The sequence below is a fragment of the Carassius gibelio genome, chromosome B10 (assembly GCF_023724105.1).
Source record: "Carassius gibelio isolate Cgi1373 ecotype wild population from Czech Republic chromosome B10, carGib1.2-hapl.c, whole genome shotgun sequence".
In the NCBI taxonomy this organism is placed as follows: Eukaryota; Metazoa; Chordata; class Actinopteri; order Cypriniformes; family Cyprinidae; genus Carassius; species Carassius gibelio.
The window spans coordinates 1,504,016-1,527,724 of NC_068405.1; positions in this window are offsets into that span (position 1 = coordinate 1,504,016).

Consider the following 23,709-nt stretch of genomic DNA (forward strand, 5'->3'; position numbering starts at 1 on the left):
GCTTGTCTCTCTATTAGAGAAAGCTGTTTCATTCAGTATTCAGTGCAAATCTTGCCAAACTGATAGATGCTTATGCCATATGAAATACAATGTTTTCTGCAATGCTGTAAGACAGTTTTTAATGTGTTAGAAGTTATATGCACAAAAACTTATGTTAGGACTTCAATGATCAAGATTGTCAGTTTACAGCTTTCTGAGTCCAGTAATGCTGAAATAGTACTTCTGTTCAAATGAAGTGAAATCTAGCCCAAATCTGCTCAAAAGCTTGTCTCTCTATTAGAGAAAGCTGTTTCATTCAGTATTCAGTGCAAATCTTGCCAAACTGATAGATGCTTATGCCATATGAAATACAATGTTTTCTGCAATGCTGTAAGACAGTTTTTAATGTGTTAGAAGTTATATGCACAAAAACTTATGTTAGGACTTCAATGATCAAGATTGTCAGTTTACAGCTTTCTGAGTCCAGTAATGCTGAAATAGTACTTCTGTTCAAATGAAGTGAAATCAAGCCCAAATCTGCTCAAAAGCTTGTCTCTCTAATAGAGAAAGCTGTTTCATTCAGTATTCAGTGCAAATCTTGCCAAACTGATAGATGCTTATGCCATATGAAATACAATGTTTTCTGCAATGCTGTAAGACAGTTTTTAATGTGTTAGAAGTTATATGCACAAAAACTTATGTTAGGACTTCAATGATCAAGATTGTCAGTTTACAGCTTTCTGAGTCCAGTAATGCTGAAATAGTACTTCTGTTCAAATGAAGTGAAATCTAGCCCAAATCTGCTCAAAAGCTTGTCTCTCTATTAGAGAAAGCTGTTTCATTCAGTATTCAGTGCAAATCTTGCCAATCTGATAGATGCTTATGCCTTATGAAGTACAATGTTTTCTGCAATGCTGTAAGACAGTTTTTAATGTGTTAGAAGTTATATGCACAAAAACTTATGTTAGGACTTCAATGATCAAGATTGTCAGTTTACAGCTTTCTGAGTCCAGTAATGCTGAAATAGTGTTTCTGTTCAAATGAAGTGAAATCAAGCCCAAATCTGCTCAAAAGCTTGTCTCTCTAATAGAGAAAGATGTTTCATTCAGTATTCAGTGCAAATCTTGCCAAACTGATAGATGCTTATGCCATATGAAATACAATGTTCTCTGCAATGCTGTAAGACAGTTTTTAATGTGTTAGAAGTTATATGCACAAAAACTTATGTTAGGACTTCAATGATCAAGATTGTCAGTTTACAGCTTTCTGAGTCCAGAAATGTTGAAATAGTGTTTCTGTTCAAATGAAGTGAAATCAAGCCCAAATCTGCTCAAAAGCTTGTCTCTCTATTAGAGAAAGCTGTTTCATTCAGTATTCAGTGCAAATCTTGCCAAACTGATAGATGCTTATGCCATATGAAATACAATGTTCTCTGCAATGCTGTAAGACAGTTTTTAATGTGTTAGAAGTTATATACACAAAAACTAATGTTAGGACTTCAATGATCAAGATTGTCAGTTTACAGCTTTCTGAGTCCAGTAATGCTGAAATAGTGTTTCTGTTCAAATGAAGTGAAATCAAGCCCAAATCTGCTCAAAAGCTTGTCTCTCTAATAGAGAAAGCTGTTTCATTCAGTATTCAGTGCAAATCTTGCCAAACTGATAGATGCTTATGCCATATGAAATACAATGTTTTCTGCAATGCTGTAAGACAGTTTTTAATGTGTTAGAAGTTATATGCACAAAAACTTATGTTAGGACTTCAATGATCAAGATTGTCAGTTTACAGCTTTCTGAGTCCAGAAATGTTGAAATAGTGTTTCTGTTCAAATGAAGTGAAATCAAGCCCAAATCTGCTCAAAAGCTTGTCTCTCTATTAGAGAAAGCTGTTTCATTCAGTATTCAGTGCAAATCTTGCCAAACTGATAGATGCTTATGCCATATGAAATACAATGTTTTCTGCAATGCTGTAAGACAGTTTTTAATGTGTTAGAAGTTATATGCACAAAAACTTATGTTAGGACTTCAATGATCAAGATTGTCAGTTTACAGCTTTCTGAGTCCAGTAATGCTGAAATAGTACTTCTGTTCAAATGAAGTGAAATCTAGCCCAAATCTGCTCAAAAGCTTGTCTCTCTATTAGAGAAAGCTGTTTCATTCAGTATTCAGTGCAAATCTTGCCAAACTGATAGATGCTTATGCCATATGAAATACAATGTTTTCTGCAATGCTGTAAGACAGTTTTTAATGTGTTAGAAGTTATATGCACAAAAACTAATGTTAGGACTTCAATGATCAAGATTGTCAGTTTACAGCTTTCTGAGTCCAGTAATGTTGAAATAGTGTTTCTGTTCAAATGAAGTGAAATCAAGCCCAAATCTGCTCAAAAGCTTGTCTCTCTAATAGAGAAAGCTGTTTCATTCAGTATTCAGTGCAAATCTTGCCAATCTGATAGATGCTTATGCCTTATGAAGTACAATGTTTTCTGCAATGCTGTAAGACAGTTTTTAATGTGTTAGAAGTTATATGCACAAAAACTTATGTTAGGACTTCAATGATCAAGATTGTCAGTTTACAGCTTTCTGAGTCCAGAAATGTTGAAATAGTGTTTCTGTTCAAATGAAGTGAAATCAAGCCCAAATCTGCTCAAAAGCTTGTCTCTCTATTAGAGAAAGCTGTTTCATTCAGTATTCAGTGCAAATCTTGCCAAACTGATAGATGCTTATGCCATATGAAATACAATGTTTTCTGCAATGCTGTAAGACAGTTTTTAATGTGTTAGAAGTTATATGCACAAAAACTAATGTTAGGACTTCAATGATCAAGATTGTCAGTTTACAGCTTTCTGAGTCCAGTAATGTTGAAATAAGTGTTTCTGTTCAAATGAAGTGAAATCAAGCCCAAATCTGCTCAAAAGCTTGTCTCTCTAATAGAGAAAGCTGTTTCATTCAGTATTCAGTGCAAATCTTGCCAATCTGATAGATGCTTATGCCTTATGAAGTACAATGTTTTCTGCAATGCTGTAAGACAGTTTTTAATGTGTTAGAAGTTATATGCACAAAAACTTATGTTAGGACTTCAATGATCAAGATTGTCAGTTTACAGCTTTCTGAGTCCAGTAATGCTGAAATAGTGTTTCTGTTCAAATGAAGTGAAATCAAGCCCAAATCTGCTCAAAAGCTTGTCTCTCTATTAGAGAAAGCTGTTTCATTCAGTATTCAGTGCAAATCTTGCCAAACTGATAGATGCTTATGCCTTATGAAGTACAATGTTTTCTGCAATGCTGTAAGACAGTTTTTAATGTGTTAGAAGTTATATACACAAAAACTAATGTTAGGACTTCAATGATCAAGATTGTCAGTTTACAGCTTTCTGAGTCCAGTAATGCTGAAATAGTGCTTCTGTTCAAATTAAGTGAAATCTAGCCCAAATCTGCTCAAAAGCTTGTCTCTCTATTAGAGAAAGCTGTTTCATTCTGTATTCAGTGCAAATCTTGCCAAACTGATAGATGCTTATGCCATATGAAATACAATGTTTTCTGCAATGCTGTAAGACAGTTTTTAATGTGTTAGAAGTTATATGCACAAAAACTTATGTTAGGACTTCAATGATCAAGATTGTCAGTTTACAGCTTTCTGAGTCCAGTAATGCTGAAATAGTGCTTCTGTTCAAATGAAGTGAAATCTAGCCCAAATCTGCTCAAAAGCTTGTCTCTCTATTAGAGAAAGCTGTTTCATTCAGTATTCAATGCAAATCTTGCCAAACTGATAGATGCTTATGCCTTATGAAGTACAATGTTTTCTGCAATGCTGTAAGACAGTTTTAAATGTGTTAGAAGTTATATACACAAAAACTAATGTTAGGACTTCAATGATCAAGATTGTCAGTTTACAGCTTTCTGAGTCCAGTAATGCTGAAATAGTGTTTCTGTTCAAATGAAGTGAAATCAAGCCCAAATCTGCTCAAAAGCTTGTCTCTCTAATAGAGAAAGCTGTTTCATTCAGTATTCAGTGCAAATCTTGCCAATCTGATAGATGCTTATGCCTTATGAAGTACAATGTTTTCTGCAATGCTGTAAGACAGTTTTTAATGTGTTAGAAGTTATATGCACAAAAGCTTATGTTATGACTTCAATGATCAAGATTGTCAGTTTACAGCTTTCTGAGTCCAGTAATGCTGAAATAGTGTTTCTGTTCAAATGAAGTGAAATCAAGCCCAAATCTGCTCAAAAGCTTGTCTCTCTAATAGAGAAAGCTGTTTCATTCAGTATTCAGTGCAAATCTTGCCAAACTGATAGATGCTTATGCCATATGAAATACAATGTTCTCTGCAATGCTGTAAGACAGTTTTTAATGTGTTAGAAGTTATATGCACAAAAACTTATATTAGGACTTCAATGATCAAGATTGTCAGTTTACAGCTTTCTGAGTCCAGTAATGCTGAAATAGTACTTCTGTTCAAATTAAGTGAAATCTAGCCCAAATCTGCTCAAAAGCTTGTCTCTCTATTAGAGAAAGCTGTTTCATTCATTATTCAGTGCAAATCTTGCCAAACTGATAGATGCTTATGCCTTATGAAGTACAATGTTTTCTGCAATGCTGTAAGACAGTTTTTAATGTGTTAGAAGTTATATACACAAAAACTAATGTTAGGACTTCAATGATCAAGATTGTCAGTTTACAGCTTTCTGAGTCCAGAAATGTTGAAATAGTGTTTCTGTTCAAATGAAGTGAAATCAAGCCCAAATCTGCTCAAAAGCTTGTCTCTCTATTAGAGAAAGTTGTTTCATTCATCAGTATTCAGTGCAAATCTTGCCAAACTGATAGATGCTTATGCCATATGAAATACAATGTTTTCTGCAATGCTGTAAGACAGTTTTTAATGTGTTAGAAGTTATATGCACAAAAACTTATGTTAGGACTTCAATGATCAAGATTGTCAGTTTACAGCTTTCTGAGTCCAGTAATGCTGAAATAGTACTTCTGTTCAAATGAAGTGAAATCTAACCCAAATCTGCTCAAAAGCTTGTCTCTCTATTAGAGAAAGCTGTTTCATTCAGTATTCAGTGCAAATCTTGCCAAACTGATAGATGCTTATGCCATATGAAATACAATGTTTTCTGCAATGCTGTAAGACAGTTTTTAATGTGTTAGAAGTTATATGCACAAAAACTAATGTTAGGACTTCAATGATCAAGATTGTCAGTTTACAGCTTTCTGAGTCCAGTAATGTTGAAATAGTGTTTCTGTTCAAATGAAGTGAAATCAAGCCCAAATCTGCTCAAAAGCTTGTCTCTCTAATAGAGAAAGCTGTTTCATTCAGTATTCAGTGCAAATCTTGCCAATCTGATAGATGCTTATGCCTTATGAAGTACAATGTTTTCTGCAATGCTGTAAGACAGTTTTTAATGTGTTAGAAGTTATATGCACAAAAACTTATGTTAGGACTTCAATGATCAAGATTGTCAGTTTACAGCTTTCTGAGTCCAGAAATGTTGAAATAGTGTTTCTGTTCAAATGAAGTGAAATCAAGCCCAAATCTGCTCAAAAGCTTGTCTCTCTATTAGAGAAAGCTGTTTCATTCAGTATTCAGTGCAAATCTTGCCAAACTGATAGATGCTTATGCCATATGAAATACAATGTTTTCTGCAATGCTGTAAGACAGTTTTTAATGTGTTAGAAGTTATATGCACAAAAACTAATGTTAGGACTTCAATGATCAAGATTGTCAGTTTACAGCTTTCTGAGTCCAGTAATGTTGAAATAAGTGTTTCTGTTCAAATGAAGTGAAATCAAGCCCAAATCTGCTCAAAAGCTTGTCTCTCTAATAGAGAAAGCTGTTTCATTCAGTATTCAGTGCAAATCTTGCCAAACTGATAGATGCTTATGCCTTATGAAGTACAATGTTTTCTGCAATGCTGTAAGACAGTTTTTAATGTGTTAGAAGTTATATACACAAAAACTAATGTTAGGACTTCAATGATCAAGATTGTCAGTTTACAGCTTTCTGAGTCCAGTAATGCTGAAATAGTGCTTCTGTTCAAATGAAGTGAAATCTAGCCCAAATCTGCTCAAAAGCTTGTCTCTCTATTAGAGAAAGCTGTTTCATTCTGTATTCAGTGCAAATCTTGCCAAACTGATAGATGCTTATGCCATATGAAATACAATGTTTTCTGCAATGCTGTAAGACAGTTTTTAATGTGTTAGAAGTTATATGCACAAAAACTTATGTTAGGACTTCAATGATCAAAATTGTCAGTTTACAGCTTTCTGAGTCCAGTAATGCTGAAATAGTGCTTCTGTTCAAATGAAGTGAAATCTAGCCCAAATCTGCTCAAAAGCTTGTCTCTCTATTAGAGAAAGCTGTTTCATTCAGTATTCAGTGCAAATCTTGCCAAACTGATAGATGCTTATGCCTTATGAAGTACAATGTTTTCTGCAATGCTGTAAGACAGTTTTAAATGTGTTAGAAGTTATATACACAAAAACTAATGTTAGGACTTCAATGATCAAGATTGTCAGTTTACAGCTTTCTGAGTCCAGTAATGCTGAAATAGTGTTTCTGTTCAAATGAAGTGAAATCAAGCCCAAATCTGCTCAAAAGCTTGTCTCTCTAATAGAGAAAGCTGTTTCATTCAGTATTCAGTGCAAATCTTGCCAATCTGATAGATGCTTATGCCTTATGAAGTACAATGTTTTCTGCAATGCTGTAAGACAGTTTTTAATGTGTTAGAAGTTATATGCACAAAAGCTTATGTTAGGACTTCAATGATCAAGATTGTCAGTTTACAGCTTTCTGAGTCCAGTAATGCTGAAATAGTGTTTCTGTTCAAATGAAGTGAAATCAAGCCCAAATCTGCTCAAAAGCTTGTCTCTCTAATAGAGAAAGCTGTTTCATTCAGTATTCAGTGCAAATCTTGCCAAACTGATAGATGCTTATGCCATATGAAATACAATGTTCTCTGCAATGCTGTAAGACAGTTTTTAATGTGTTAGAAGTTATATGCACAAAAACTTATATTAGGACTTCAATGATCAAGATTGTCAGTTTACAGCTTTCTGAGTCCAGTAATGCTGAAATAGTACTTCTGTTCAAATTAAGTGAAATCTAGCCCAAATCTGCTCAAAAGCTTGTCTCTCTATTAGAGAAAGCTGTTTCATTCATTATTCAGTGCAAATCTTGCCAAACTGATAGATGCTTATGCCTTATGAAGTACAATGTTTTCTGCAATGCTGTAAGACAGTTTTTAATGTGTTAGAAGTTATATACACAAAAACTAATGTTAGGACTTCAATGATCAAGATTGTCAGTTTACAGCTTTCTGAGTCCAGAAATGTTGAAATAGTGTTTCTGTTCAAATGAAGTGAAATCAAGCCCAAATCTGCTCAAAAGCTTGTCTCTCTATTAGAGAAAGTTGTTTCATTCATCAGTATTCAGTGCAAATCTTGCCAAACTGATAGATGCTTATGCCATATGAAATACAATGTTTTCTGCAATGCTGTAAGACAGTTTTTAATGTGTTAGAAGTTATATGCACAAAAACTTATGTTAGGACTTCAATGATCAAGATTGTCAGTTTACAGCTTTCTGAGTCCAGTAATGCTGAAATAGTACTTCTGTTCAAATGAAGTGAAATCTAGCCCAAATCTGCTCAAAAGCTTGTCTCTCTATTAGAGAAAGCTGTTTCATTCAGTATTCAGTGCAAATCTTGCCAAACTGATAGATGCTTATGCCATATGAAATACAATGTTTTCTGCAATGCTGTAAGACAGTTTTTAATGTGTTAGAAGTTATATGCACAAAAACTTATGTTAGGACTTCAATGATCAAGATTGTCAGTTTACAGCTTTCTGAGTCCAGTAATGCTGAAATAGTACTTCTGTTCAAATGAAGTGAAATCTAGCCCAAATCTGCTCAAAAGCTTGTCTCTCTAATAGAGAAAGCTGTTTCATTCAGTATTCAGTGCAAATCTTGCCAAACTGATAGATGCTTATGCCATATGAAATACAATGTTTTCTGCAATGCTGTAAGACAGTTTTTAATGTGTTAGAAGTTATATGCACAAAAACTAATGTTAGGACTTCAATGATCAAGATTGTCAGTTTACAGCTTTCTGAGTCCAGTAATGTTGAAATAGTGTTTCTGTTCAAATGAAGTGAAATCAAGCCCAAATCTGCTCAAAAGCTTGTCTCTCTAATAGAGAAAGCTGTTTCATTCAGTATTCAGTGCAAATCTTGCCAATCTGATAGATGCTTATGCCTTATGAAGTACAATGTTTTCTGCAATGCTGTAAGACAGTTTTTAATGTGTTAGAAGTTATATGCACAAAAACTTATGTTAGGACTTCAATGATCAAGATTGTCAGTTTACAGCTTTCTGAGTCCAGAAATGTTGAAATAGTGTTTCTGTTCAAATGAAGTGAAATCAAGCCCAAATCTGCTCAAAAGCTTGTCTCTCTATTAGAGAAAGCTGTTTCATTCAGTATTCAGTGCAAATCTTGCCAAACTGATAGATGCTTATGCCATATGAAATACAATGTTTTCTGCAATGCTGTAAGACAGTTTTTAATGTGTTAGAAGTTATATGCACAAAAACTAATGTTAGGACTTCAATGATCAAGATTGTCAGTTTACAGCTTTCTGAGTCCAGTAATGTTGAAATAAGTGTTTCTGTTCAAATGAAGTGAAATCAAGCCCAAATCTGCTCAAAAGCTTGTCTCTCTAATAGAGAAAGCTGTTTCATTCAGTATTCAGTGCAAATCTTGCCAATCTGATAGATGCTTATGCCTTATGAAGTACAATGTTTTCTGCAATGCTGTAAGACAGTTTTTAATGTGTTAGAAGTTATATGCACAAAAACTTATGTTAGGACTTCAATGATCAAGATTGTCAGTTTACAGCTTTCTGAGTCCAGTAATGCTGAAATAGTGTTTCTGTTCAAATGAAGTGAAATCAAGCCCAAATCTGCTCAAAAGCTTGTCTCTCTATTAGAGAAAGCTGTTTCATTCAGTATTCAGTGCAAATCTTGCCAAACTGATAGATGCTTATGCCTTATGAAGTACAATGTTTTCTGCAATGCTGTAAGACAGTTTTTAATGTGTTAGAAGTTATATACACAAAAACTAATGTTAGGACTTCAATGATCAAGATTGTCAGTTTACAGCTTTCTGAGTCCAGTAATGCTGAAATAGTGCTTCTGTTCAAATGAAGTGAAATCTAGCCCAAATCTGCTCAAAAGCTTGTCTCTCTATTAGAGAAAGCTGTTTCATTCAGTATTCAGTGCAAATCTTGCCAAACTGATAGATGCTTATGCCTTATGAAGTACAATGTTTTCTGCAATGCTGTAAGACAGTTTTTAATGTGTTAGAAGTTATATACACAAAAACTAATGTTAGGACTTCAATGATCAAGATTGTCAGTTTACAGCTTTCTGAGTCCAGTAATGCTGAAATAGTGTTTCTGTTCAAATGAAGTGAAATCAAGCCCAAATCTGCTCAAAAGCTTGTCTCTCTAATAGAGAAAGCTGTTTCATTCAGTATTCAGTGCAAATCTTGCCAAACTGATAGATGCTTATGCCATATGAAATACAATGTTTTCTGCAATGCTGTAAGACAGTTTTTAATGTGTTAGAAGTTATATGCACAAAAACTTATGTTAGGACTTCAATGATCAAGATTGTCAGTTTACAGCTTTCTGAGTCCAGAAATGTTGAAATAGTGTTTCTGTTCAAATGAAGTGAAATCAAGCCCAAATCTGCTCAAAAGCTTGTCTCTCTATTAGAGAAAGCTGTTTCATTCAGTATTCAGTGCAAATCTTGCCAAACTGATAGATGCTTATGCCATATGAAATACAATGTTTTCTGCAATGCTGTAAGACAGTTTTTAATGTGTTAGAAGTTATATGCACAAAAACTTATGTTAGGACTTCAATGATCAAGATTGTCAGTTTACAGCTTTCTGAGTCCAGTAATGCTGAAATAGTACTTCTGTTCAAATGAAGTGAAATCTAGCCCAAATCTGCTCAAAAGCTTGTCTCTCTATTAGAGAAAGCTGTTTCATTCAGTATTCAGTGCAAATCTTGCCAAACTGATAGATGCTTATGCCTTATGAAGTACAATGTTTTCTGCAATGCTGTAAGACAGTTTTTAATGTGTTAGAAGTTATATACACAAAAACTAATGTTAGGACTTCAATGATCAAGATTGTCAGTTTACAGCTTTCTGAGTCCAGTAATGCTGAAATAGTGTTTCTGTTCAAATGAAGTGAAATCAAGCCCAAATCTGCTCAAAAGCTTGTCTCTCTAATAGAGAAAGCTGTTTCATTCAGTATTCAGTGCAAATCTTGCCAAACTGATAGATGCTTATGCCATATGAAATACAATGTTTTCTGCAATGCTGTAAGACAGTTTTTAATTTGTTAGAAGTTATATGCACAAAAACTTATGTTAGGACTTCAATGATCAAGATTGTCAGTTTACAGCTTTCTGAGTCCAGAAATGTTGAAATAGTGTTTCTGTTCAAATGAAGTGAAATCAAGCCCAAATCTGCTCAAAAGCTTGTCTCTCTATTAGAGAAAGCTGTTTCATTCAGTATTCAGTGCAAATCTTGCCAAACTGATAGATGCTTATGCCATATGAAATACAATGTTTTCTGCAATGCTGTAAGACAGTTTTTAATGTGTTAGAAGTTATATGCACAAAAACTAATGTTAGGACTTCAATGATCAAGATTGTCAGTTTACAGCTTTCTGAGTCCAGAAATGTTGAAATAGTGTTTCTGTTCAAATGAAGTGAAATCAAGCCCAAATCTGCTCAAAAGCTTGTCTCTCTATTAGAGAAAGCTGTTTCATCAGTATTCAGTGCAAATCTTGCCAAACTGATAGATGCTTATGCCTTATGAAGTACAATGTTTTCTGCAATGCTGTAAGACAGTTTTTAATGTGTTAGAAGTTATATACACAAAAACTAATGTTAGGACTTCAATGATCAAGATTGTCAGTTTACAGCTTTCTGAGTCCAGTAATGCTGAAATAGTGTTTCTGTTCAAATGAAGTGAAATCAAGCCCAAATCTGCTCAAAAGCTTGTCTCTCTAATAGAGAAAGCTGTTTCATTCAGTATTCAGTGCAAATCTTGCCAAACTGATAGATGCTTATGCCATATGAAATACAATGTTTTCTGCAATGCTGTAAGACAGTTTTTAATGTGTTAGAAGTTATATGCACAAAAACTTATGTTAGGACTTCAATGATCAAGATTGTCAGTTTACAGCTTTCTGAGTCCAGAAATGTTGAAATAGTGTTTCTGTTCAAATGAAGTGAAATCAAGCCCAAATCTGCTCAAAAGCTTGTCTCTCTATTAGAGAAAGCTGTTTCATTCAGTATTCAGTGCAAATCTTGCCAAACTGATAGATGCTTATGCCATATGAAATACAATGTTTTCTGCAATGCTGTAAGACAGTTTTTAATGTGTTAGAAGTTATATGCACAAAAACTTATGTTAGGACTTCAATGATCAAGATTGTCAGTTTACAGCTTTCTGAGTCCAGTAATGCTGAAATAGTACTTCTGTTCAAATGAAGTGAAATCTAGCCCAAATCTGCTCAAAAGCTTGTCTCTCTATTAGAGAAAGCTGTTTCATTCAGTATTCAGTGCAAATCTTGCCAAACTGATAGATGCTTATGCCTTATGAAGTACAATGTTTTCTGCAATGCTGTAAGACAGTTTTTAATGTGTTAGAAGTTATATACACAAAAACTAATGTTAGGACTTCAATGATCAAGATTGTCAGTTTACAGCTTTCTGAGTCCAGTAATGCTGAAATAGTGTTTCTGTTCAAATGAAGTGAAATCAAGCCCAAATCTGCTCAAAAGCTTGTCTCTCTAATAGAGAAAGCTGTTTCATTCAGTATTCAGTGCAAATCTTGCCAAACTGATAGATGCTTATGCCATATGAAATACAATGTTTTCTGCAATGCTGTAAGACAGTTTTTAATTTGTTAGAAGTTATATGCACAAAAACTTATGTTAGGACTTCAATGATCAAGATTGTCAGTTTACAGCTTTCTGAGTCCAGAAATGTTGAAATAGTGTTTCTGTTCAAATGAAGTGAAATCAAGCCCAAATCTGCTCAAAAGCTTGTCTCTCTATTAGAGAAAGCTGTTTCATTCAGTATTCAGTGCAAATCTTGCCAAACTGATAGATGCTTATGCCATATGAAATACAATGTTTTCTGCAATGCTGTAAGACAGTTTTTAATGTGTTAGAAGTTATATGCACAAAAACTAATGTTAGGACTTCAATGATCAAGATTGTCAGTTTACAGCTTTCTGAGTCCAGTAATGCTGAAATAGTGTTTCTGTTCAAATGAAGTGAAATCAAGCCCAAATCTGCTCAAAAGCTTGTCTCTCTAATAGAGAAAGCTGTTTCATTCAGTATTCAGTGCAAATCTTGCCAAACTGATAGATGCTTATGCCATATGAAATACAATGTTTTCTGCAATGCTGTAAGACAGTTTTTAATGTGTTAGAAGTTATATGCACAAAAACTTATGTTAGGACTTCAATGATCAAGATTGTCAGTTTACAGCTTTCTGAGTCCAGAAATGTTGAAATAGTGTTTCTGTTCAAATGAAGTGAAATCAAGCCCAAATCTGCTCAAAAGCTTGTCTCTCTATTAGAGAAAGCTGTTTCATTCAGTATTCAGTGCAAATCTTGCCAAACTGATAGATGCTTATGCCATATGAAATACAATGTTTTCTGCAATGCTGTAAGACAGTTTTTAATGTGTTAGAAGTTATATGCACAAAAACTTATGTTAGGAGTTCAATGATCAAGATTGTCAGTTTACAGCTTTCTGAGTCCAGTAATGCTGAAATAGTACTTCTGTTCAAATGAAGTGAAATCTAGCCCAAATCTGCTCAAAAGCTTGTCTCTCTATTAGAGAAAGCTGTTTCATTCAGTTCAGTGCAAATCTTGCCAAACTGATAGATGCTTATGCCTTATGAAGTACAATGTTTTCTGCAATGCTGTAAGACAGTTTTTAATGTGTTAGAAGTTATATACACAAAAACTAATGTTAGGACTTCAATGATCAAGATTGTCAGTTTACAGCTTTCTGAGTCCAGTAATGCTGAAATAGTGTTTCTGTTCAAATGAAGTGAAATCAAGCCCAAATCTGCTCAAAAGCTTGTCTCTCTAATAGAGAAAGCTGTTTCATTCAGTATTCAGTGCAAATCTTGCCAAACTGATAGATGCTTATGCCATATGAAATACAATGTTTTCTGCAATGCTGTAAGACAGTTTTTAATGTGTTAGAAGTTATATGCACAAAAACTTATGTTAGGACTTCAATGATCAAGATTGTCAGTTTACAGCTTTCTGAGTCCAGAAATGTTGAAATAGTGTTTCTGTTCAAATGAAGTGAAATCAAGCCCAAATCTGCTCAAAAGCTTGTCTCTCTATTAGAGAAAGCTGTTTCATTCAGTATTCAGTGCAAATCTTGCCAAACTGATAGATGCTTATGCCATATGAAATACAATGTTTTCTGCAATGCTGTAAGACAGTTTTTAATGTGTTAGAAGTTATATGCACAAAAACTTATGTTAGGACTTCAATGATCAAGATTGTCAGTTTACAGCTTTCTGAGTCCAGTAATGCTGAAATAGTACTTCTGTTCAAATGAAGTGAAATCTAGCCCAAATCTGCTCAAAAGCTTGTCTCTCTATTAGAGAAAGCTGTTTCATTCAGTATTCAGTGCAAATCTTGCCAAACTGATAGATGCTTATGCCTTATGAAGTACAATGTTTTCTGCAATGCTGTAAGACAGTTTTTAATGTGTTAGAAGTTATATACACAAAAACTAATGTTAGGACTTCAATGATCAAGATTGTCAGTTTACAGCTTTCTGAGTCCAGTAATGCTGAAATAGTGTTTCTGTTCAAATGAAGTGAAATCAAGCCCAAATCTGCTCAAAAGCTTGTCTCTCTAATAGAGAAAGCTGTTTCATTCAGTATTCAGTGCAAATCTTGCCAAACTGATAGATGCTTATGCCATATGAAATACAATGTTTTCTGCAATGCTGTAAGACAGTTTTTAATTTGTTAGAAGTTATATGCACAAAAACTTATGTTAGGACTTCAATGATCAAGATTGTCAGTTTACAGCTTTCTGAGTCCAGAAATGTTGAAATAGTGTTTCTGTTCAAATGAAGTGAAATCAAGCCCAAATCTGCTCAAAAGCTTGTCTCTCTATTAGAGAAAGCTGTTTCATTCAGTATTCAGTGCAAATCTTGCCAAACTGATAGATGCTTATGCCATATGAAATACAATGTTTTCTGCAATGCTGTAAGACAGTTTTTAATGTGTTAGAAGTTATATGCACAAAAACTAATGTTAGGACTTCAATGATCAAGATTGTCAGTTTACAGCTTTCTGAGTCCAGAAATGTTGAAATAGTGTTTCTGTTCAAATGAAGTGAAATCAAGCCCAAATCTGCTCAAAAGCTTGTCTCTCTATTAGAGAAAGCTGTTTCATCAGTATTCAGTGCAAATCTTGCCAAACTGATAGATGCTTATGCCTTATGAAGTACAATGTTTTCTGCAATGCTGTAAGACAGTTTTTAATGTGTTAGAAGTTATATACACAAAAACTAATGTTAGGACTTCAATGATCAAGATTGTCAGTTTACAGCTTTCTGAGTCCAGTAATGCTGAAATAGTGTTTCTGTTCAAATGAAGTGAAATCAAGCCCAAATCTGCTCAAAAGCTTGTCTCTCTAATAGAGAAAGCTGTTTCATTCAGTATTCAGTGCAAATCTTGCCAAACTGATAGATGCTTATGCCATATGAAATACAATGTTTTCTGCAATGCTGTAAGACAGTTTTTAATGTGTTAGAAGTTATATGCACAAAAACTTATGTTAGGACTTCAATGATCAAGATTGTCAGTTTACAGCTTTCTGAGTCCAGAAATGTTGAAATAGTGTTTCTGTTCAAATGAAGTGAAATCAAGCCCAAATCTGCTCAAAAGCTTGTCTCTCTATTAGAGAAAGCTGTTTCATTCAGTATTCAGTGCAAATCTTGCCAAACTGATAGATGCTTATGCCATATGAAATACAATGTTTTCTGCAATGCTGTAAGACAGTTTTTAATGTGTTAGAAGTTATATGCACAAAAACTTATGTTAGGACTTCAATGATCAAGATTGTCAGTTTACAGCTTTCTGAGTCCAGTAATGCTGAAATAGTACTTCTGTTCAAATGAAGTGAAATCTAGCCCAAATCTGCTCAAAAGCTTGTCTCTCTATTAGAGAAAGCTGTTTCATTCAGTATTCAGTGCAAATCTTGCCAAACTGATAGATGCTTATGCCTTATGAAGTACAATGTTTTCTGCAATGCTGTAAGACAGTTTTTAATGTGTTAGAAGTTATATACACAAAAACTAATGTTAGGACTTCAATGATCAAGATTGTCAGTTTACAGCTTTCTGAGTCCAGTAATGCTGAAATAGTGTTTCTGTTCAAATGAAGTGAAATCAAGCCCAAATCTGCTCAAAAGCTTGTCTCTCTAATAGAGAAAGCTGTTTCATTCAGTATTCAGTGCAAATCTTGCCAAACTGATAGATGCTTATGCCATATGAAATACAATGTTTTCTGCAATGCTGTAAGACAGTTTTTAATTTGTTAGAAGTTATATGCACAAAAACTTATGTTAGGACTTCAATGATCAAGATTGTCAGTTTACAGCTTTCTGAGTCCAGAAATGTTGAAATAGTGTTTCTGTTCAAATGAAGTGAAATCAAGCCCAAATCTGCTCAAAAGCTTGTCTCTCTATTAGAGAAAGCTGTTTCATTCAGTATTCAGTGCAAATCTTGCCAAACTGATAGATGCTTATGCCATATGAAATACAATGTTTTCTGCAATGCTGTAAGACAGTTTTTAATGTGTTAGAAGTTATATGCACAAAAACTAATGTTAGGACTTCAATGATCAAGATTGTCAGTTTACAGCTTTCTGAGTCCAGTAATGCTGAAATAGTGTTTCTGTTCAAATGAAGTGAAATCAAGCCCAAATCTGCTCAAAAGCTTGTCTCTCTAATAGAGAAAGCTGTTTCATTCAGTATTCAGTGCAAATCTTGCCAAACTGATAGATGCTTATGCCATATGAAATACAATGTTTTCTGCAATGCTGTAAGACAGTTTTTAATGTGTTAGAAGTTATATGCACAAAAACTTATGTTAGGACTTCAATGATCAAGATTGTCAGTTTACAGCTTTCTGAGTCCAGAAATGTTGAAATAGTGTTTCTGTTCAAATGAAGTGAAATCAAGCCCAAATCTGCTCAAAAGCTTGTCTCTCTATTAGAGAAAGCTGTTTCATTCAGTATTCAGTGCAAATCTTGCCAAACTGATAGATGCTTATGCCATATGAAATACAATGTTTTCTGCAATGCTGTAAGACAGTTTTTAATGTGTTAGAAGTTATATGCACAAAAACTTATGTTAGGAGTTCAATGATCAAGATTGTCAGTTTACAGCTTTCTGAGTCCAGTAATGCTGAAATAGTACTTCTGTTCAAATGAAGTGAAATCTAGCCCAAATCTGCTCAAAAGCTTGTCTCTCTATTAGAGAAAGCTGTTTCATTCAGTTCAGTGCAAATCTTGCCAAACTGATAGATGCTTATGCCTTATGAAGTACAATGTTTTCTGCAATGCTGTAAGACAGTTTTTAATGTGTTAGAAGTTATATACACAAAAACTAATGTTAGGACTTCAATGATCAAGATTGTCAGTTTACAGCTTTCTGAGTCCAGTAATGCTGAAATAGTGTTTCTGTTCAAATGAAGTGAAATCAAGCCCAAATCTGCTCAAAAGCTTGTCTCTCTAATAGAGAAAGCTGTTTCATTCAGTATTCAGTGCAAATCTTGCCAAACTGATAGATGCTTATGCCATATGAAATACAATGTTTTCTGCAATGCTGTAAGACAGTTTTTAATGTGTTAGAAGTTATATGCACAAAAACTTATGTTAGGACTTCAATGATCAAGATTGTCAGTTTACAGCTTTCTGAGTCCAGAAATGTTGAAATAGTGTTTCTGTTCAAATGAAGTGAAATCAAGCCCAAATCTGCTCAAAAGCTTGTCTCTCTATTAGAGAAAGCTGTTTCATTCAGTATTCAGTGCAAATCTTGCCAAACTGATAGATGCTTATGCCACATGAAATACAATGTTTTCTGCAATGCTGTAAGACAGTTTTTAATGTGTTAGAAGTTATATGCACAAAAACTTATGTTAGGACTTCAATGATCAAGATTGTCAGTTTACAGCTTTCTGAGTCCAGTAATGCTGAAATAGTACTTCTGTTCAAATGAAGTGAAATCTAGCCCAAATCTGCTCAAAAGCTTGTCTCTCTATTAGAGAAAGCTGTTTCATTCAGTATTCAGTGCAAATCTTGCCAAACTGATAGATGCTTATGCCATATGAAATACAATGTTTTCTGCAATGCTGTAAGACAGTTTTTAATGTGTTAGAAGTTATATGCACAAAAACTTATGTTAGGACTTCAATGATCAAGATTGTCAGTTTACAGCTTTCTGAGTCCAGTAATGCTGAAATAGTACTTCTGTTCAAATGAAGTGAAATCTAGCCCAAATCTGCTCAAAAGCTTGTCTCTCTAATAGAGAAAGCTGTTTCATTCAGTATTCAGTGCAAATCTTGCCAAACTGATAGATGCTTATGCCATATGAAATACAATGTTTTCTGCAATGCTGTAAGACAGTTTTTAATGTGTTAGAAGTTATATGCACAAAAACTAATGTTAGGACTTCAATGATCAAGATTGTCAGTTTACAGCTTTCTGAGTCCAGTAATGTTGAAATAGTGTTTCTGTTCAAATGAAGTGAAATCAAGCCCAAATCTGCTCAAAAGCTTGTCTCTCTAATAGAGAAAGCTGTTTCATTCAGTATTCAGTGCAAATCTTGCCAATCTGATAGATGCTTATGCCTTATGAAGTACAATGTTTTCTGCAATGCTGTAAGACAGTTTTTAATGTGTTAGAAGTTATATGCACAAAAACTTATGTTAGGACTTCAATGATCAAGATTGTCAGTTTACAGCTTTCTGAGTCCAGTAATGCTGAAATAGTGTTTCTGTTCAAATGAAGTGAAATCAAGCCCAAATCTGCTCAAAAGCTTGTCTCTCTAATAGAGAAAGATGTTTCATTCAGTATTCAGTGCAAATCTTGCCAAACTGATAGATGCTTATGCCATATGAAATACAATGTTCTCTGCAATGCTGTAAGACAGTTTTTAATGTGTTAGAAGTTATATGCACAAAAACTTATGTTAGGACTTCAATGATCAAGATTGTCAGTTTACAGCTTTCTGAGTCCAGTAATGCTGAAATAGTACTTCTGTTCAAATGAAGTGAAATCTAGCCCAAATCTGCTCAAAAGCTTGTCTCTCTAATAGAGAAAGCTGTTTCATTCAGTATTCAGTGCAAATCTTGCCAAACTGATAGATGCTTATGCCATATGAAATACAATGTTTTCTGCAATGCTGTAAGACAGTTTTTAATGTGTTAGAAGTTATATGCACAAAAACTAATGTTAGGACTTCAATGATCAAGATTGTCAGTTTACAGCTTTCTGAGTCCAGTAATGTTGAAATAGTGTTTCTGTTCAAATGAAGTGAAATCAAGCCCAAATCTGCTCAAAAGCTTGTCTCTCTAATAGAGAAAGCTGTTTCATTCAGTATTCAGTGCAAATCTTGCCAATCTTATAGATGCTTATGCCTTATGAAGTACAATGTTTTCTGCAATGCTGTAAGACAGTTTTTAATGTGTTAGAAGTTATATGCACAAAAACTTATGTTAGGACTTCAATGATCAAGATTGTCAGTTTACAGCTTTCTGAGTCCAGTAATGCTGAAATAGTGTTTCTGTTCAAATGAAGTGAAATCAAGCCCAAATCTGCTCAAAAGCTTGTCTCTCTAATAGAGAAAGCTGTTTCATTCAGTATTCAGTGCAAATCTTGCCAAACTGATAGATGCTTATGCCATATGAAATACAATGTTTTCTGCAATGCTGTAAGACAGTTTTTAATGTGTTAGAAGTTATATGCACAAAAACTTATGTTAGGACTTCAATGATCAAGATTGTCAGTTTACAGCTTTCTGAGTCCAGTAATGCTGAAATAGTACTTCTGTTCAAATGAAGTGAAATCTAGCCCAAATCTGCTCAAAAGCTTGTCTCTCTATTAGAGAAAGCTGTTTCATTCAGTATTCAGTGCAAATCTTGCCAAACTGATAGATGCTTATGCCATATGAAATACAATGTTTTCTGCAATGCTGTAAGACAGTTTTTAATGTGTTAGAAGTTATATGCACAAAAACTTATGTTAGGACTTCAATGATCAAGATTGTCAGTTTACAGCTTTCTGAGTCCAGTAATGCTGAAATAGTACTTCTGTTCAAATGAAGTGAAATCTAGCCCAAATCTGCTCAAAAGCTTGTCTCTCTATTAGAGAAAGCTGTTTCATTCAGTATTCAGTGCAAATCTTGCCAAACTGATAGATGCTTATGCTATATGAAATACAATGTTTTCTGCAATGCTGTAAGACAGTTTTTAATGTGTTAGAAGTTATATGCACAAAAACTTATGTTAGGACTTCAATGATCAAGATTGTCAGTTTACAGCTTTCTGAGTCCAGTAATGCTGAAATAGTACTTCTGTTCAAATGAAGTGAAATCTAGCCCAAATCTGCTCAAAAGCTTGTCTCTCTAATAGAGAAAGCTGTTTCATTCAGTATTCAGTGCAAATCTTGCCAAACTGATAGATGCTTATGCCATATGAAATACAATGTTTTCTGCAATGCTGTAAGACAGTTTTTAATGTGTTAGAAGTTATATGCACAAAAACTAATGTTAGGACTTCAATGATCAAGATTGTCAGTTTACAGCTTTCTGAGTCCAGTAATGCTGAAATAGTGTTTCTGTTCAAATGAAGTGAAATCAAGCCCAAATCTGCTCAAAAGCTTGTCTCTCTAATAGAGAAAGCTGTTTCATTCAGTATTCAGTGCAAATCTTGCCAAACTGATAGATGCTTATGCCATATGAAATACAATGTTTTCTGCAATGCTGTAAGACAGTTTTTAATGTGTTAGAAGTTATATGCACAAAAACTTATGTTAGGACTTCAATGATCAAGATTGTCAGTTTACAGCTTTCTGAGTCCAGAAATGTTGAAATAGTGTTTCTGTTCAAATGAAGTGAAATCAAGCCCAAATCTGCTCAAAAGCTTGTCTCTCTATTAGAGAAAGCTGTTTCATTCAGTATTCAGTGCAATTCTTGCCAAACTGATAGATGCTTATGCCATATGAAATACAATGTTCTCTGCAATGCTGTAAGACAGTTTTTAATGTGTTAGAAGTTATATACACAAAAACTAATGTTAGGACTTCAATGATCAAGATTGTCAGTTTACAGCTTTCTGAGTCCAGTAATGCTGAAATAGTGTTTCTGTTCAAATGAAGTGAAATCAAGCCCAAATCTGCTCAAAAGCTTGTCTCTCTATTAGAGAAAGCTGTTTCATTCAGTATTCAGTGCAATTCTTGCCAAACTGATAGATGCTTATGCCATATGAAATACAATGTTCTCTGCAATGCTGTAAGACAGTTTTTAATGTGTTAGAAGTTATATACACAAAAACTAATGTTAGGACTTCAATGATCAAGATTGTCAGTTTACAGCTTTCTGAGTCCAGTAATGCTGAAATAGTGTTTCTGTTCAAATGAAGTGAAATCAAGCCCAAATCTGCTCAAAAGCTTGTCTCTCTATTAGAGAAAGCTGTTTCATTCAGTTCAGTGCAAATCTTGCCAAACTGATAGATGCTTATGCCTTATGAAGTACAATGTTTTCTGCAATGCTGTAAGACAGTTTTTAATGTGTTAGAAGTTATATACACAAAAACTAATGTTAGGACTTCAATGATCAAGATTGTCAGTTTACAGCTTTCTGAGTCCAGTAATGCTGAAATAGTGTTTCTGTTCAAATGAAGTGAAATCAAGCCCAAATCTGCTCAAAAGCTTGTCTCTCTAATAGAGAAAGCTGTTTCATTCAGTATTCAGTGCAAATCTTGCCAAACTGATAGATGCTTATGCCATATGAAATACAATGTTTTCTGCAATGCTGTAAGACAGTTTTTAATGTGTTAGAAGTTATATGCACAAAAACTTATGTTAGGACTTCAATGATCAAGATTGTCAGTTTACAGCTTTCTGAGTCCAGAAATGTTGAAATAGTGTTTCTGTTCAAATGAAGTGAAATCAAGCCCAAATCTGCTCAAAAGCTTGTCTCTCTATTAGAGAAAGCTGTTTCATTCAGTATTCAGTGCAAATCTTGCCAAACTGATAGATGCTTATGCCACATGAAATACAATGTTTTCTGCAATGCTGTAAGACAGTTTTTAATGTGTTAGAAGTTATATGCACAAAAACTTATGTTAGGACTTCAATGATCAAGATTGTCAGTTTACAGCTTTCTGAGTCCAGTAATGCTGAAATAGTACTTCTGTTCAAATGAAGTGAAATCTAGCCCAAATCTGCTCAAAAGCTTGTCTCTCTATTAGAGAAAGCTGTTTCATTCAGTATTCAGTGCAAATCTTGCCAAACTGATAGATGCTTATGCCATATGAAATACAATGTTTTCTGCAATGCTGTAAGACAGTTTTTAATGTGTTAGAAGTTATATGCACAAAAACTTATGTTAGGACTTCAATGATCAAGATTGTCAGTTTACAGCTTTCTGAGTCCAGTAATGCTGAAATAGTACTTCTGTTCAAATGAAGTGAAATCTAGCCCAAATCTGCTCAAAAGCTTGTCTCTCTAATAGAGAAAGCTGTTTCATTCAGTATTCAGTGCAAATCTTGCCAAACTGATAGATGCTTATGCCATATGAAATACAATGTTTTCTGCAATGCTGTAAGACAGTTTTTAATGTGTTAGAAGTTATATGCACAAAAACTAATGTTAGGACTTCAATGATCAAGATTGTCAGTTTACAGCTTTCTGAGTCCAGTAATGTTGAAATAGTGTTTCTGTTCAAATGAAGTGAAATCAAGCCCAAATCTGCTCAAAAGCTTGTCTCTCTAATAGAGAAAGCTGTTTCATTCAGTATTCAGTGCAAATCTTGCCAATCTGATAGATGCTTATGCCTTATGAAGTACAATGTTTTCTGCAATGCTGTAAGACAGTTTTTAATGTGTTAGAAGTTATATGCACAAAAACTTATGTTAGGACTTCAATGATCAAGATTGTCAGTTTACAGCTTTCTGAGTCCAGTAATGCTGAAATAGTGTTTCTGTTCAAATGAAGTGAAATCAAGCCCAAATCTGCTCAAAAGCTTGTCTCTCTAATAGAGAAAGATGTTTCATTCAGTATTCAGTGCAAATCTTGCCAAACTGATAGATGCTTATGCCATATGAAATACAATGTTCTCTGCAATGCTGTAAGACAGTTTTTAATGTGTTAGAAGTTATATGCACAAAAACTTATGTTAGGACTTCAATGATCAAGATTGTCAGTTTACAGCTTTCTGAGTCCAGTAATGCTGAAATAGTACTTCTGTTCAAATGAAGTGAAATCTAGCCCAAATCTGCTCAAAAGCTTGTCTCTCTAATAGAGAAAGCTGTTTCATTCAGTATTCAGTGCAAATCTTGCCAAACTGATAGATGCTTATGCCATATGAAATACAATGTTTTCTGCAATGCTGTAAGACAGTTTTTAATGTGTTAGAAGTTATATGCACAAAAACTAATGTTAGGACTTCAATGATCAAGATTGTCAGTTTACAGCTTTCTGAGTCCAGTAATGTTGAAATAGTGTTTCTGTTCAAATGAAGTGAAATCAAGCCCAAATCTGCTCAAAAGCTTGTCTCTCTAATAGAGAAAGCTGTTTCATTCAGTATTCAGTGCAAATCTTGCCAATCTTATAGATGCTTATGCCTTATGAAGTACAATGTTTTCTGCAATGCTGTAAGACAGTTTTTAATGTGTTAGAAGTTATATGCACAAAAACTTATGTTAGGACTTCAATGATCAAGATTGTCAGTTTACAGCTTTCTGAGTCCAGTAATGCTGAAATAGTGTTTCTGTTCAAATGAAGTGAAATCAAGCCCAAATCTGCTCAAAAGCTTGTCTCTCTAATAGAGAAAGCTGTTTCATTCAGTATTCAGTGCAAATCTTGCCAAACTGATAGATGCTTATGCCATATGAAATACAATGTTTTCTGCAATGCTGTAAGACAGTTTTTAATGTGTTAGAAGTTATATGCACAAAAACTTATGTTAGGACTTCAATGATCAAGATTGTCAGTTTACAGCTTTCTGAGTCCAGTAATGCTGAAATAGTACTTCTGTTCAAATGAAGTGAAATCTAGCCCAAATCTGCTCAAAAGCTTGTCTCTCTATTAGAGAAAGCTGTTTCATTCAGTATTCAGTGCAAATCTTGCCAAACTGATAGATGCTTATGCCATATGAAATACAATGTTTTCTGCAATGCTGTAAGACAGTCTTTAATGTGTTAGAAGTTATATGCACAAAAACTTATGTTAGGACTTCAATGATCAAGATTGTCAGTTTACAGCTTTCTGAGTCCAGTAATGCTGAAATAGTACTTCTGTTCAAATGAAGTGAAATCTAGCCCAAATCTGCTCAAAAGCTTGTCTCTCTATTAGAGAAAGCTGTTTCATTCAGTA